At 37.8% G+C, this 15058-nt stretch overlaps 1 protein-coding gene and 1 long non-coding RNA gene across 2 annotated transcripts in view; both read right to left on the bottom strand.

Annotated features, from left to right (window-relative positions):
- DLC1 (DLC1 Rho GTPase activating protein) overlaps positions 1-15058 on the bottom strand; it is a 237895-nt gene that overhangs the window by 148615 nt on the left and 74222 nt on the right. The gene's annotated exons all lie outside the window — the stretch shown is intronic.
- On the bottom strand, positions 6377-13839 carry LOC142601755 (uncharacterized). The gene is made up of 3 exons (XR_012835355.1): positions 13559-13839; positions 11357-11456; positions 6377-9667 (listed from the first exon to the last, which is right to left on the bottom strand). It is a non-coding gene; the product is annotated as an uncharacterized LOC142601755 (long non-coding RNA).

Raw genomic sequence — 15058 nt, 5'->3', positions numbered from 1 at the left:
ACTATTACAAGTATGAACCATTTTCTGCAAAAGCACTCACTTTTGACTGAATCTTATGTTCACACTCAAATCTCCTAGAACCAGTATTTCACAAGCATGTAAAAATATACCTGACCGTTAATGATGGTGCAAAGAACCCTAGAAAGCCACAAATCCTGTTTCACCACATGAAAAGAATAGGTGTTTTTTTGAAAGCAGATAGTCTGCAGGCTGGTGGAGTAGATGTCTGACAAAATAGCTATATTTCATGTGAAAAAGATTTTGTGAAAAGAATTATATGAGCAGGATATATACAAAATTTTAAATCCACCCTCATTAGTCCCTAGTTTTGTATGCAAATTTAAATTACAGAATTGCCACAGGAAGGGTAGATGGCTTTTTTTAAAAAAAAGATTTCTTTCTTGTGTCTTGGCAGCAAAGTAAGCAGAAATATGGCTTAGTGAAAATAAAACACCCAACCAACAAACAAAACAATGACATTGTACCAATCCTTCTACCAGGGCCTGTTTTTCATTGGAAAGAATAGAAGAATGCAGTACTATTGACCACCCATGTATTTGAGACCTTCCAAACTCAATGTTTGCATGCTGAACTCGATGAGGAAGGAACAGTCTGTGAATGAAGAAAGTTGCAAAAACTTGCTACGTCTCTCAAGACAGAAGTAGAGAATGAAAGTTCTATTTTATATTTGCCTGTGTTTCGTTTTAAGAATAAGGGTGGTGATTGCAGTGGAGGGTACTCATCACTTTGCAGCTGCTGAACGAAAAAACCTTTAGTAGTTCGTACCAAAGAGTGAGAGAAAGCAATAAGCCAACCTGCCGATAAATTAGATTAAGATTTTTCAGTCTGCCTTTTTTATGCTCATTTCTCCATGATTTTGTCCTGCTAGTCTAGTCAAAATCTAGACCATTCTGATTCACTTTTCATAGGCAAATTCTACTCCCTGACATCTGGGCTTAGCATGATTTGAAACAGAGGAACAGCCAGAAGTGAGGACCCAGCAGGCAAAGGACTATTGAGGGAAGCTGGGTGTATTCCAACCTGTCAAGCTAAATGAAGTCAGCCCAAGCACGCTGAAGGAGATAGGTGATGTGATTGCAGGGCCAACTAACATCTGTTAAAAATCATGACAATTGTGGGATGTCCCTGATGGCTGGAGAAAGACCTGCACCCATCTCCAAAAGAGGCAAAAAGGCAATGATCTCTAAGCTTGTCAGCTCACCTCAGTCCAGGGAAAGACCATGAAGCACACCTTGGAATCCATTTCCAAAGACATGAGTGACAGGAAGGCAAGCAGGAACAATCAACATGAATTTACTAAGAGCAAATCATCCTTGACCAACCTGATTTGCCTTCCAAGATATAATCACTGGCTATGTGGACAAGAAAAGAGCAGTGAATACAGTATATCTTACCTTCAGTAAGACTTTATACACTGTCTCCCAAACCAGTCTCATTTGGAAGCTGAGAAGATATGAGCCAGAAGAGCAAACAGCGAGATGGGTTGAAAACTGGCTGGACTGACATAGTTCCAAACTGTCAAACCATTAAAACTGACATCTTCAGCTTCTGTCTAGTTCAAAACCAGATTATCTGTTAGAGTTTTTAGAATGAGGACAGAATTCATTTGTTCTGAGTTCCTAATGGCATCTGGATGCATCTTTTAGATGCAGGACAAAATGGTTGAGGAGATGATGTCAGACCTTGCTGAACACAGAAGAGCAGCTGTGTACTCAGTCTGAGGAAAAGATGAAATTTTTTGAAAACTAGAACCACTGAGATTTCAGGGAGCCCCCCAAATAACAAACAATTGGGATGCTGACACACAGGGAACTTGTGGAAGCTGAAATAGCTCCTGCTATGTGTACTGAGCTTGGTTTATAGAACTACAAAGTGTAAGAATTTCTTGTGAAGGCATCAAAGAAAGGCATAAATTCAAACTTGAAATCCAAGCAGGAAAAAGATCTTGGCTTAAAGCATACCCTTACAGATGCTGCAGATAAATGACAGATTGTCTTTAAGTACTTCCCACGGAAATCAAGAAAACAAATAATGGCAACAGGAGGAGATGGTGTTGCCATAAGGAGTAATAAATTTTCATGGGTATCCATGTGGTCTGAGTAAAAAGTGCATATAGCTTCAAAGCTACATTTGAACAGGACTAAATAATCCAAACGTTCAGCTTAATAAACACCACACAAAATACCATATATTTTGGCACTTGCTCTCCTGATTGGCATATGTCTTATGAAACCTGAATATTCCTAAGTGACTCACAGGAACCCAGTGCAGTCCTGAAATACCAGCACTAGAAATATCCATTTATCTAGGTCTGGAGAAACCCCAAACTCATGTGTGTATACATAAGAACAAGCCTGACATACGAACAAATACACTGCAACAAGTTTCCTGTTTTGTTTTGTTTTTTTTTCCTATATTGAAAATTCCGCAAATAAGTCATTAGGAAGGTGAGGCTAAGGAAAATACGGAGCAAGAGATTGCTTTAGTACTTCATTTCTATAAAGTGCACTTGCAGATAGCCTCTATCTTCAAGAACTCTGTTCTCTCCTATGAAGCTATAAAAAAGCTGCTGCAGCTACAGATTTCTGGCTGCTGCTGAAAATCTCTATGTTCTGATAGCAGTTAAATTCTGTTAAGACCATCACTAATTACAAAGTACTGAAAATTACTCACTGTTATTCCTATGTCTTTTGCAAGTTGTTTAACATACGTAAGTATTCTAGTCGTTAAAGAATTTCAATAACGAATACTGTAGTAATATTTTCTCCTAGGTTTTCTTTTTTTTGTTCTTGTCCTTTGTGTTTTTTTTTTTGTTTGTTTGTTTTGTTTTTTTTTTTGTAAGACAGCTCAAAATTTCCACCTGAGTATTTTCAGATTTATGAACCTGGATCAAATATCACAGAAATTGCATGAAACAAAGTAGAACAGAACAGCTCTTCTGATCTCTGTGTCTCATAGGCAATCAGCTATCATCCAGTACAAATAAGTAATCTTCAGGAGACTGAAATGTTCAGGAGAGATTCAGGCTGTAGGTTATAAGTCTTTGGCAGTAGATGAATTTAAAAATTTAACTTAAATAATCCTTTTATTCTTAAATAGACAAAAAAGGCATATTTTGTTTAGGACATTACAATGAAGGGGAAAAAAATTCTATTTGTGATGAATACTTCAGAGAAAAATATAGCTGGTGTTTTGTCCTCTGAATACTCCTGACCAGCTAGGCATAATCATCCTGTTCTGATGCCTAAAGGTGATTAAATCAAGTGTCAGGTTTTATTTTAGTTCTTATTTTGCTGAAAAACTAAAGAAAGTTGCAGGTGCACTGATTCAGGACAAATCTCAATCTTTCCATAATCTAGGAAAGAAATGGTTGTGCATGGGAACTATTGAAACGAGAGAGACCTTTGCAGCCATGTCACACCTTTCCAAAGACAACCAGGAAGGATGGATCCAACCTTGTTACATAAGCATTAACCTAATTTCTTTTAAAGACTTAAAAAGGTTCCAATCTGTGACATTTTGTAACAAGCTGTATCAACAGTTAACTACCCTTTTGATATGAAAGTGAATGTTATTGCAAGGTTGAACTTTAATTGCATTCTGTACCAAATGAATCTTCTTGCGCCTTTGCTGGCAAGACTTAAAAGCCATCTGCTGTTAGATATCTTTCCCACATTCCTATATACAGTTATCAAACCACTCATTATCCTTTGGGCTGATTCCTAAGTGCTTACCAGGAACTGAAGATATGATATGCTATAAAAGTATTCACTTCTCCCGAAGTGACAAAATTAACCCCATTTCCATGTGTGAGTATTTGTTTAATTTGAATTACTTGTGGATAAATTAACTTTTCCAGGAGTAATCACTGAGCAAAAACCCTGAAGAGTTACAACTCTACCACAGGAATTTTGGTAATTAAATTTTAGAGAAATCAATGGGAAGTCTTCCTCGACTTTGGCAAGCGCTGAATTGTGTCACTAAAGACTATCTTTTTCCCTCATCTTTTCTGACTTCAAATGCTAGGGCAATTAATTTTGCTTTGGGCAATTCAATCTCACCTTCATGAGATGTTTTACTCACCCAGTCAGTTTTACAAACTGCTACCGAAATAGAATTTGAGAGACTTGGTACCTGGGAACCAATGGAGTGTACCCCTTTAAATAAGAGTCACGTCATGCCTGTGTCATGTTGTATCTCATGGGGGAAGGAGGTGGAACTGTTGAGCTGCCTCATGCTCGGGGCCTTCTATCACCTAGCTCACAAATCCAACAATAAGACAAAGCCCATGTCCTGCTGCCAGCTATACAAAGGAGTCAGAAAATAATTATCCTGCACTTCTCCATGAGTAATAAGAGTAGATCAGAAGGGCGTAAGAATTTTGATTTATCCTGTTAGTTATTAGTTAGAGGAGCTATGTAAAAGAGAATCTTGAACCTCTGTTTAAAATGTCTTCTAACATGATGCAGCCTATAACCAAAGTATTTGTTACTCAACTCAGTACTGTAATGCTTGAAAATAGTTTTCTCAAAGCAATGTAAGATCTTATTCCATCTAATTGTTTAATCTGTGTTATACAGACTTTTTGATGAATAGCTTCCCTACTACTTGTAAACTAAATTACCAAAATCTTTAAAAATTACTTTATTCCAAAATAAAGTAGGCACTAGTACAGGACTATTAGAATGAAATGCTCTGTTAGTCTCTCTCGTGTGGATGGATTCATCCTGATGGTGAAGAACACAGCTCTTCAGCACAGCGGGATCAGTACGGTTTTAACAAACAGCTGACTGGGCCAAGACTGGGAAGAGTCACAACTGCCATAATTTTCCTCATGTACTGCCTTTTAATGGAAGGACAACTGCACTGTTTGGGAAAATACTTGCTTGGCTGAAAGTCAGTTGCAGATGTCCAGAATCTGATAGTCAGAGCAGATCTGTTTGATGCAGCAGTGGAAATAGAAATCTTGGTAAACATCAGACCTCCCACTGCTGAACTTTGCAGCTGACCTGCACTGATGCTTGCAACGGTGGGAACTTTATACGTGCACATATGTAGGCCATGAGACAAAACACAGTAACAAAGTAATTACTAGTTTGAGGAGCTGAGCTATTAGAACTTCAGTGAAAACAGTAAGGAGAGATTTAGTAGCTCATACTGCTGCTGTGGGAACTTCAGATGACCACAAGAAACTCAATGGGAATTAGGAAATAATTTCCTATGCATTTTATGGAACAAGTTACATATACTCCACATGGATTCACACGGGATGGTGACTTACTGGTTGGAAGAACTGAGCCTATTTCTCATTTTGGAAGGTAATACTGATGGTGTTTTTTGGGTAGAATTGGCTAATAATACTGTCAGACCACAAGACAGCAGGGAATGCAAAAACATGCCAGTTTTTTTCCAGTAAATCTTAACGATTATCTGCTAGTAGATGACAATGATGTGTGGTTTTTGAAGAAGATAAAAATGTAATTTATTCACACAGATTAATGATTAAAAGCCGCTCTTTAAGAGCTAGGAGAGAGGGAATCTTTAAAAAGAAAAATCAAACTAGAAAAAAATATGTGCAGGCTTTTTTTTTTTTTTAATTCCTTACTCCATTTTACGTCAATAAAAATGGTCTTGTATTTAAGCTTCCTACTTAATTCTTCATTTACTCTTTCTTACAATAGTTATGTATTCCATAAGTTTCTAGAATGATACTTTTAATATGCAATTTCGATATGTCAAAATACAAATTACTCATTGTATTGTTGCCTGAAACTGTTTTCATCTTCATCTGTAGAGATAGTCAAGACCTACCAACTTCAGATGGAAATGATCAGTCATCATCTTCATATTTTACCTAGCACAGTCCAAATCAGTATCTTCATTGCTATTCTTTTGTTCTCTGCTTCTGATGTTTACTCTGATGGAGATTTTGACCCTGCTGGTTGGTTTCTTTCTCCCAGTATGCCTTCTTTCCTGGATGACAAACATGCAAATAGATGCCTTGTCCACTGGCTTAATGATGTCTTTCTCTGTTGATATAGAATGAATTTTCAATCCCAGTTTACCAAGAACAATCATTGATTTCTCTGAACTGTTATTTCCCCAAAGACTTGTAAGCATCCCTTCCCATGTCAAACGCTGCCCCCAGCCCTTTGTTATTTGAAGAGAATATAATGAGAAAATGTTTTAGAAAATGTTTTACTCACTAATAATCTTGTAGGGTTTTTTGTCTGTCTCCTAGCGTGAACTTTCTTACCTTGGTCTTTAGACTGAAAACTTCTTGAAGCAAGACTGCTACTGAAATTAAATAGCATACTTGCAACAATTTAAAAAATAAGAATAATGGTGATATTGGTAGCCAGATAGTATTTTTGCTTTCATTCTCATCAAGATCAGACATGCTTACACTTCACAAACCTATTTTTAAGTGGTGACAACATTATTTGTATTACTGAAGCACTCAAAAGCCACAGACTTGGACCACAACCTCATTGTGCAAGATCCTGTACAAACATGGCAGAAGAATTACCCATACACCAGAAGGAATGTAACCAGTATAAAGCAAAAATCCTCATGCAGACTGATGTGGGAGTACAAGGAAAATGATCATTTGTGTCATATAAATAATGTTTTAAGTAGTCTGGGAACACTGGGATCTTGACTGATATCAAACTTTTTCAGATACCCCCGCAAAAGAGTACACTACGGAAAGCATTAGGGAGAGTCAATGAGAGAGCTTTGCTGATGTATGTCGGGAGGGGGCTTATGAGAAAAAACATGAAGGAATCCAGCCTCCCATATTCCAGCTTTATCTGCAATTGTAAATGTTACCCTGTGAGTATTTTTCTGAAGCATCTAGGATCTCATAATCCTAAACATATACAGAATCTAGAATATTTTTTGATCTAGAATATTTTTTCTTTAAAAAGTACAGTAGTACTTACAGATTCTTTCCAAAGATATGTTTATTTCCTTTTTTGATATCACTAAAAGTCATAGCAATGACCAGATTATTTTCTTCATGAACTGTTTTTTCCTTTCATTTGTAGTGAAACATGAACTGTCATTATCCTTTCCTTCTTCCCCACTTCCAGCTTCCTCTCAAAGAGGATCATCCAGTTCTGAAGATTCCCAAACACTCAGTCCCTGCGGCACACAGCTGCTCCAGAGGCCAATATGCCCTTACGCCTCCTCTCTCTTTTGCCTCTTTTATATGTAAGAGGATTGCAAAAACCACTGACAATTCTGGAGCTTTTGAAGACAGTGGATGAATTTTCAAAACATTTTTATGCATTTTATGTGCTGGATGGACTATACTCACATGCGTCTTTAGCTTGTAGGAATATTTTCTAAAGTTCTATCATAGCCATGAAGATGACTTTTGTCAAAACTCGTGAGCTGCCCAAATGTATGATAGAGCCCATAAAAATATGCATTAAAGATTTTATTATACCATGAATGGCATCATTGTTAAATTAGTTAATATTCCTTAGTAGCTACTGCTCTCTACAAGTCACGGATCACAAGACTGAAGCAGGTTTTTATCAGTGCATGCTTACATGCTGAATTTGTTGCAAGATTGGCGTCTGAAATGCCATTTATTTCCCTGCAGCAATCTTTCACACTACTCCTTTACAGCAGTCTAGCATACTCACTGCAACATGGTCATTAAAGGTAATACTAATAGTCAAAGGAGGCTTAACAGGAAAAGGGCATTTTTTGACAGTTGTCACTGTGACTTAACAAAAAATGATTTAAAACAAACTGTGTAAGTATGTGCTTACACTAATATCAATTAATGCCAAAACACAGTACTGAGAGCATAAAAGGTATGCTAACTGGAAGGGATCTTCTGCCTGTGCTGTGATTAACTCCACCTACACCATTTGCAAGAGATTAAGGAAGTTTAGAATTAGAAAACACAAGCATTACAACAAGGATGGTAGTCCAGAAGAGCACGCTGAACAGGCAGACACCCATGAAATGCTGCCTTGGAATTCGCGTATCGCAGCTTTCACTCCACCCGGTAGCCCGGACAGCAGCGGCAGGAGATCTGATCGGACTCACGTTCTGCAGGGCCCCGCAGCAGAACCGCTGATGACCCTGAGTGATTAAGGGTCAACAAACTCCAGCCTGAAGCAACCGTTCTGTGAACTTTGGCACATTCTGAGTCGGCTCCTGCTGGTTTGTTGCCTTTGGCCCTTATCTTGCAGTTTAGCAAGGATTGTGAAATTCTGAATAAAGTTACAAGACAGATCGGGTCTCAGTGACTCAAGGTCTCCCTCTTCAAATGTTCTCGGTCCTCAAAATTCCTTTGGCAAATAATCTCATCTATCAGCTAAACATTTTCCAATAGGTGTGTCAAAGCACCCACAACAACAACAAAAAAATAATAAAAAAAGGAAACACAGGAAATATTTCTATAAATATCATGTAAGGCAGGGAAACATTATCAGAGATTGTCTATGGTAGCACTTTGGAAGAACTACCTGCATTCTATGTGTGCACAAACTTCAGCCCATAACAGAAAACTCTGCTTTGAATCTAGTACCGTGTGTTGTTTTCAGATGGATGAAAGGGACAACTACTTCAGAAAAGTGCAAATATCTTTGGAACGTGAAAAGAAATAAAGGAAAAGAAAAGGAGGTACCCACTTTCAAAAGTACTTAGAAGTCTAACCTAATTGACTCCCAAATGTCCAAGTTGCCTACAAAAGAAGACTTTAAATATAAAGTCAATTAGACTTCTGAAAATTTTGCTGCAAATTTTGCTTTCAAGGCAGCACTTAGGCCTTTGGCAGAAATTCTAAGTTCTTCCTCCTTAAAAATACAAGGAGGAGAACATATAACTCCCTGGACTCCTTTTTTCTTGGCAATGTTTCTTCTGCCATTGAGGTGACCTCAGTGCTATAATGGAGTACTTAATGAAATAAAGTTCTTCAATGATAGGTAATTATAGGTAGATATGTATATAAAAAAAGGGTGCAAATAAAAAAGTCATAAAATAAAATATTAAGCTTGTCTATATTTCTTGGAAAGAGGCAACTCACTTCAAATGAGAAAAGCTTTCTATATTTAAATATTTAATGAGGCCTGTGACATCTTTCAGCATACTTTGAGAAGTAAACCTAATCAGACTCGGCTAAATAGTCCTAGTGCTTCTCCTCTGATCTTTACCTGCAAGAAGTTCCTATTTGTAGTGTGTATTTTAACATCCATTCTCCCTTCCTTCTCTCCCTACTCTTCTTCTGAACAATCAGAACCAAGTAATAAAATAATCATAGGAAGAATTTTGTTCTTCTGCCTTTCTGCTTCCTTAGCCTGGGTAATTCCTGGAGAATTTCTCATTTTAGCAAGGAACTTTGGAAGAGCACTAAGGTTAAAGTTTTCAGTGTCTACAGTCAGATTACTGAATACATAGGTAAGACATTACCAAGATATTTTCAAAAGTAATTCAGAAGCATAAAACTTAGTGAAAACTTTTTAGCTACAGAGGTAACAGAAATAGATACAGCAACAGAATTTCCCTTCCTGGAAGTCATCTTTGTCCTGGAGGTGACATAAGATGCAATTCGCAGCATTTGGTGGGCAGGTAGGTCCTTTGTATTTGTTCAGCTCTGCAGCTGTCTACTTCTGCCTTTAGACACCTAAATGATTTAAAAAAAAAAAAAATTGTCCTTCTAGTAATTATCAGAATTTATTAATTAATGGCTCAACTAAGAAAACAATTTAGGACAATTATGCATCCTTCTGAAGTGGCTTCTAGGTACCCAGATTATCTGAATTTTTAAAAATAAATCTCAAATCTCTATCTTTTCTTAACATAGAGTTTATGTGCTCTGATTTTCCCTTTTTAAAATTTCTGTATTTCCAAGAGATTATCCACAGGATGTTCTAAACAATGTGAGAAACCCGTTAAGGATTTTTTTCCTCTCCTAAGAATACAGAGGTCTCAAAACACTCCAAAATCCCTAAGCATGTCGAAACATTACTCAATGTTGGCAACAGCAAAGCTGGATCTTTCCTGAACTGCTTTTGTATTGGCAAAACAGCAAAAGAAGAATTAGAAAAATTGCATGTGACTCTGTAGCAAAGCTCCACAATGAGCCAACATAGTTCAGTTTAACGTTTTGGAAGCTGGATATAAAATTGGCTGTACTATCCTTTGGCACGTTTTTGCTATCTGCCTTATGCCTATCAACCCGCTAATTCTCCAGTGAGATACTGAATTGCTGAACTTTTTGCTCATGCAACATATCAACAGTGTGAGTTTATTGTGAAAGTAAACTCATTGCTCCTGTTCATCCGAAAGGTCTATATTTAATTTCACTTTTTCCTAGATAAACCTGCCAACTGCAACAAATGCTGAATTTTAAATATTGTTATCTTAAAACTCCTTCAGGCTTTCAAGGAGATGTGTATTGGCCAATCATTTGAGGTGCTTTGAAACTCATCACATTTTAAAGAAACATTATATTTAATCCCACATTTATTTAGTCTTGCATTTACTCATCAATAGTCATAAACTGTGTTGAATACTCCTAAGGCTATACTACTGCCATATAAAATATGCCGGACTGAGAGCTACAGCTTTGTAAAAAGAGCGCTAGCATTCTGCAGGATCACGGACTATTGAGAGATTAATTCTGTCATCTCCTCCTCTCCCTTCTCTGAAATGAAACCCTACTTTGTTTTCACATTGCAGTTTTCACATTCAGTCTGGATGGCCTATAATTCCTCACCGGCTGCCTCTTGTGTGGGGTCTTTGTTCACCTAACAAACTATTATGGAAGAATAAACTTCCCAGTCTAGTGCCAATCACATACAGACAATGTTGTCTTCTCAGAGTGGGAACCCAAAACTTCAGAATGACTTTGGAAGACCGGAGGATCTCCCCACTTTCCATCTCAAGCAGAACTCGGTTAGCCTTTCAGTATTCTGCATGGCAATAAGTTACCAATTAATCATTACATAATGTGCCCAATATTTTTTAATATACAATAATCATATTTCACCATTTATTGGATTGTAGAATACAAGGAATACCTCAAGTACCATTATAGGTTGTTTGGATTTTACTTGTCTTTTAAAATAAGGATAGTACAAAAATACCATAAAGATGGTTTGGTAAGAGAAGGTAAATAGAACAAAATGTCAGAGTGCAAACTATGTTTCAGGGAATAAACCCACACAAACTAAAATCTTAGAACACAGAAAAGTACGGTAGTTAATCTGAACAAAATAAAAAGTGACAACACACTGGAATGTACAGTCTCTATTTATAGAAAGCCCAACAAACTAGAAGCCCATGCCATTCAATTAACAATTTACAACACCTTCATTGTATAGTGCAGGGCAGAAAGTGGAAGGCTGTTTCATTTCTGTATTTCCAGACGCGTGTCATTTCCAACCTCATATTTAATAGTGTGTAACTGCCTGAAGGGGAGAGATCAGAATGTGTGGCACGTCTCACTGAGAGGAATTTTGTGCATTAAAAAAACCCCAAACCAAGCTCTTTCAACTATTAAACAGAGATCTAACCAGTTCCCTTGCTCCCACCCTGGCTTTGAAGACCAAAAAAAAAAAAAAAAAAAAAAAAAAAAAGGAAAGGAAGAAAAAGAGAAAGAAAGCACAAAGTGAGACATAGGAGAGAGCGAGAGACAGAAAGGGCAAGAAACAGGGAGAAAGAGAGCACAGGAGCAAGAGAATTCCTTACGAGAGGCGTATATAAAGGACAAGAAGAAATGGTTTTCCATGATGTCACTCACAGCATGTCTGTGTCTGGAAAAGTGCTTGAAAAGGCAGACATGGATTTCTTCCATTCCAGTAATGCAAACTATTCATGCCACGTTTTCAAACCATGTTCCAGGAGTAAAGAATACCGTGTACGAGGCTTGAAAGAAGATAATCTAGATATTTATTCAATATTAACAAGCTGATTTGACCAAGCTAATAATTTAGGTCTTGTAATTTCCTCTTCATCCTTTAGAATCCAGTTTTTCCAATGTCCTCCTAATTTGCAATCTGTTACACCCCCACCCTCACTTCTTGCTTTTTTCTTCTTTCATCTCTCCCTGCCTTCAAGAAGCTAATGCAAGGATTTTTCTTTCTTCTTCATGTGCCTGCTTCTACCTTCCTGTGCTCTCCATCTACCGGTAGAGAGATTAAACTGTTGTTGTTACTTTTCTAACTCAAATTCTACATCTTCATGCCCTCGTTCTGTGCTCCCTTACTCGTCTTGGACTCAAGCCTGAAATTCTTTCTTAGATAAAACACAGGAAATTCTCACCAAAAAGGCATATTTAGATATTACATTATTTCTTTCTCCTTTAATACAATTTTTCTTTCTTGAGGTTTTGCATATTCCCTCTTCAGCTAAATTCACATTACTTCAAACATCAGAAATCCCCCAAAAATGACTTAGCTGATGGCACGCTTAAAATAACCACAGCTGCAAGTAGAGACATGGATTCATGGAGGCTGAATCTGGTAGTAACAAGATTAACAACATAAACAACAATTATTAGTAATGTTACTTGTCCCCTAAAGGCACTGGTCTTCAGCCCATGGCCTGGAAACCATCTAATACCTATGTTTGCTATAAATGCTGATACTTCTGCCTTGTTCAAGTCACAAGACAGGTTACCAAGCTGCATATAAGAAGAAGTAAATCAAATTCTTACAGGGATAGGCAAAGCTGTGGCTGTACAACCATGCCAGTCATCTTGCTGGGACTGATCTGGTGAAAGACAATCATTGACCATGGGGAAGACAAATTGTACTTTGGATCAGGGTGGGTGTGCTTTGGTGTTAATAACTGTCCTCACTTTAATGCAAGATGCAAATCCAGAATAAAAGTCAGGAACGTGGAAAAGTCAAAGAAAATAGAAGAAAAAGAGAAAATAAAAAAAAGAGAGAAAATGAGAAAGAGCAAGAGAAAAACGAAAGAGGAAACAAAACAGAAAAAGGAAAAAGACAAAAAAAAACAGGAAAAAAGAAGAGACAAAAAAACCCCCCACTTTAAAGATTCAGAAGCATAGCTAAGCTAAAGCAAAGCGTCATTTTAAAATCATTCTGCTCTTCCCTGTTTTTATATACACAATTCTGCCAAAAGGCATTCAAATTTCATAACATCTCAACACAGGCCAAAATCCCATCAAATACCAAACTTTTGGATATGAATATTAGGAGATTAGTTGAAAACAGTTTTAGAGTAAGTAACACTACAATAAATAGAACAATTCCAATCTTATCAGGACAACATTTTTAATATCAGTTTAAACAGCCTCTAATAGTTATTATCACTTTGGAGATTAGCACAGTGGATGCTCAAAGCAGTAGATTTCTTGGTAGTTTTTAAGCAGCTCAAATGTGATTCGTACACCTGCAATCATAGTGCATCTCACCTGCTGTGCATGACAATACTACCATGGGACAGGTGGGTGATCTGAATCCCTTCCTTGTATGAACGTCATGCAGAAGAGGAGAAAAAAAGCAGTATTGCCTGAGACACAACCATACCCCTAAACCAGCATTACCTTACAAATGAACTCCTGAGATTTTTTTTCCAGAAAATCTGCAACCCAGCTTTCTGCAGCAAGTCTCCAAGCATCTCTCTCCATTTCCCCTCCTTTATACTGTCCAGCAAGGGGATCTACTGACCTTTTCTGGAACCATCTTTCCTTTGTTCTGCAGATTTTGAGATATCTTGTTGAGTTATTGCTGAACAGGATGGAAACAGTCACAAATCTATGAATATTTCTGTTTCCGTGGTGTTTATTAAAGGCTTTTACATAGTAAGCATTTCAACACAGTAAGATGCTCTTCAACACTATTTTAAGGACTTACATAATTAAAAATCCTTATGCTAGTCTTCTGCATGTGGTGAAATTTATCCCCCACTGTATCTTCCAATTATTTCCTTTCAAAGAAACAGAATTCTAAAAATGGTGAGACATACAGACGTAAGAACTGATGCAATACATCTCAGTAATTTTAACAGGAGATTTCAGATTCCTTCTTTTCAACAGTTTCCCAGTAATGTTTGGCATTTATGACTTGCTCTGAAATGCTCTATCAGGCATGAAACAGAGAAGGCGTGTGTCACTAGGACAAGTTATATTGAGATAAAGCACTATACAAGAGAAATAGCTTCCATGTAAGAGAAAGAGCCCATGTAAGGGCTTCCATGTCCAGCTGTCTATGGTTTAGAGCATGTCTATGGTTTTATTGGATGAATCTAGACTATTTTTCTCTCCCCGAGTCCTGCAGTAGATTAGAGGATGTGTATAAAAACGGGGCAATCCCAATGGCAGCTACAGGGCATGCACGAACTGCAAACAACAGGCCCAACAGAAGAGGTTGGCAAACTGTGGCTCTTGAGTCAAATGCAACTCCCGCATTAGGATTTCATTGCATGACTGACATTAAAGCTGTAATGGTAACGAGCAGAAGCTTCTATCTGCTGTTTTGATGAGTTATAAACTTTTCCCCAAAAAACATCCAAGCACTTTTTGACACTAATTTACTTTTACCTTCCAAAATATCAATAAGTTCCACAGATATAATCTTTAGAAAAGATCATCCTTTGTTTTTAAGTATAGAGTGATTACTACCTATGTACCTGTGGTGGGTTGACCCTGGCTGGGGGCCAGGTCCCCACCAGAACTGCTCTATCACTCCCCTCCTTCTCTAGACAGGGGAGAAAAGGTACAACGAAAAGCTCATGGGTCGAGGTAAGGACAGGGAGAGATCATTCTCTAATTATCGTCACGAGCAAAACAGACTGAACTTAGAGAGGGAATTAATCTAATTTACTACTAAGCAAAACAGAGTAGAGGAATCTTAAAACACCTCCCCCCACCCCTCCCATTTTCCTGGGCTCAACTTCACTCCCTGCTTCAAACTCCCCCCTCAGCAGCACAGGGGGACGGGGAATGGGGGTTACGGTCAGTTCATCACGCGGTGTTTCTGCCGCTTCTTCATCCTCAGGGGGAGGACTCCTCTCATCGTTCCCCTGCTCCAGCATGGGGTCCCTC

This window comes from Balearica regulorum, chromosome 4, assembly GCF_011004875.1.
Source record: "Balearica regulorum gibbericeps isolate bBalReg1 chromosome 4, bBalReg1.pri, whole genome shotgun sequence".
NCBI lineage: Eukaryota > Metazoa > Chordata > Aves > Gruiformes > Gruidae > Balearica > Balearica regulorum.
The sequence above is the reverse complement of the archived record's forward strand: the minus strand, read 5'-3'. Positions and strand labels throughout refer to the sequence as shown.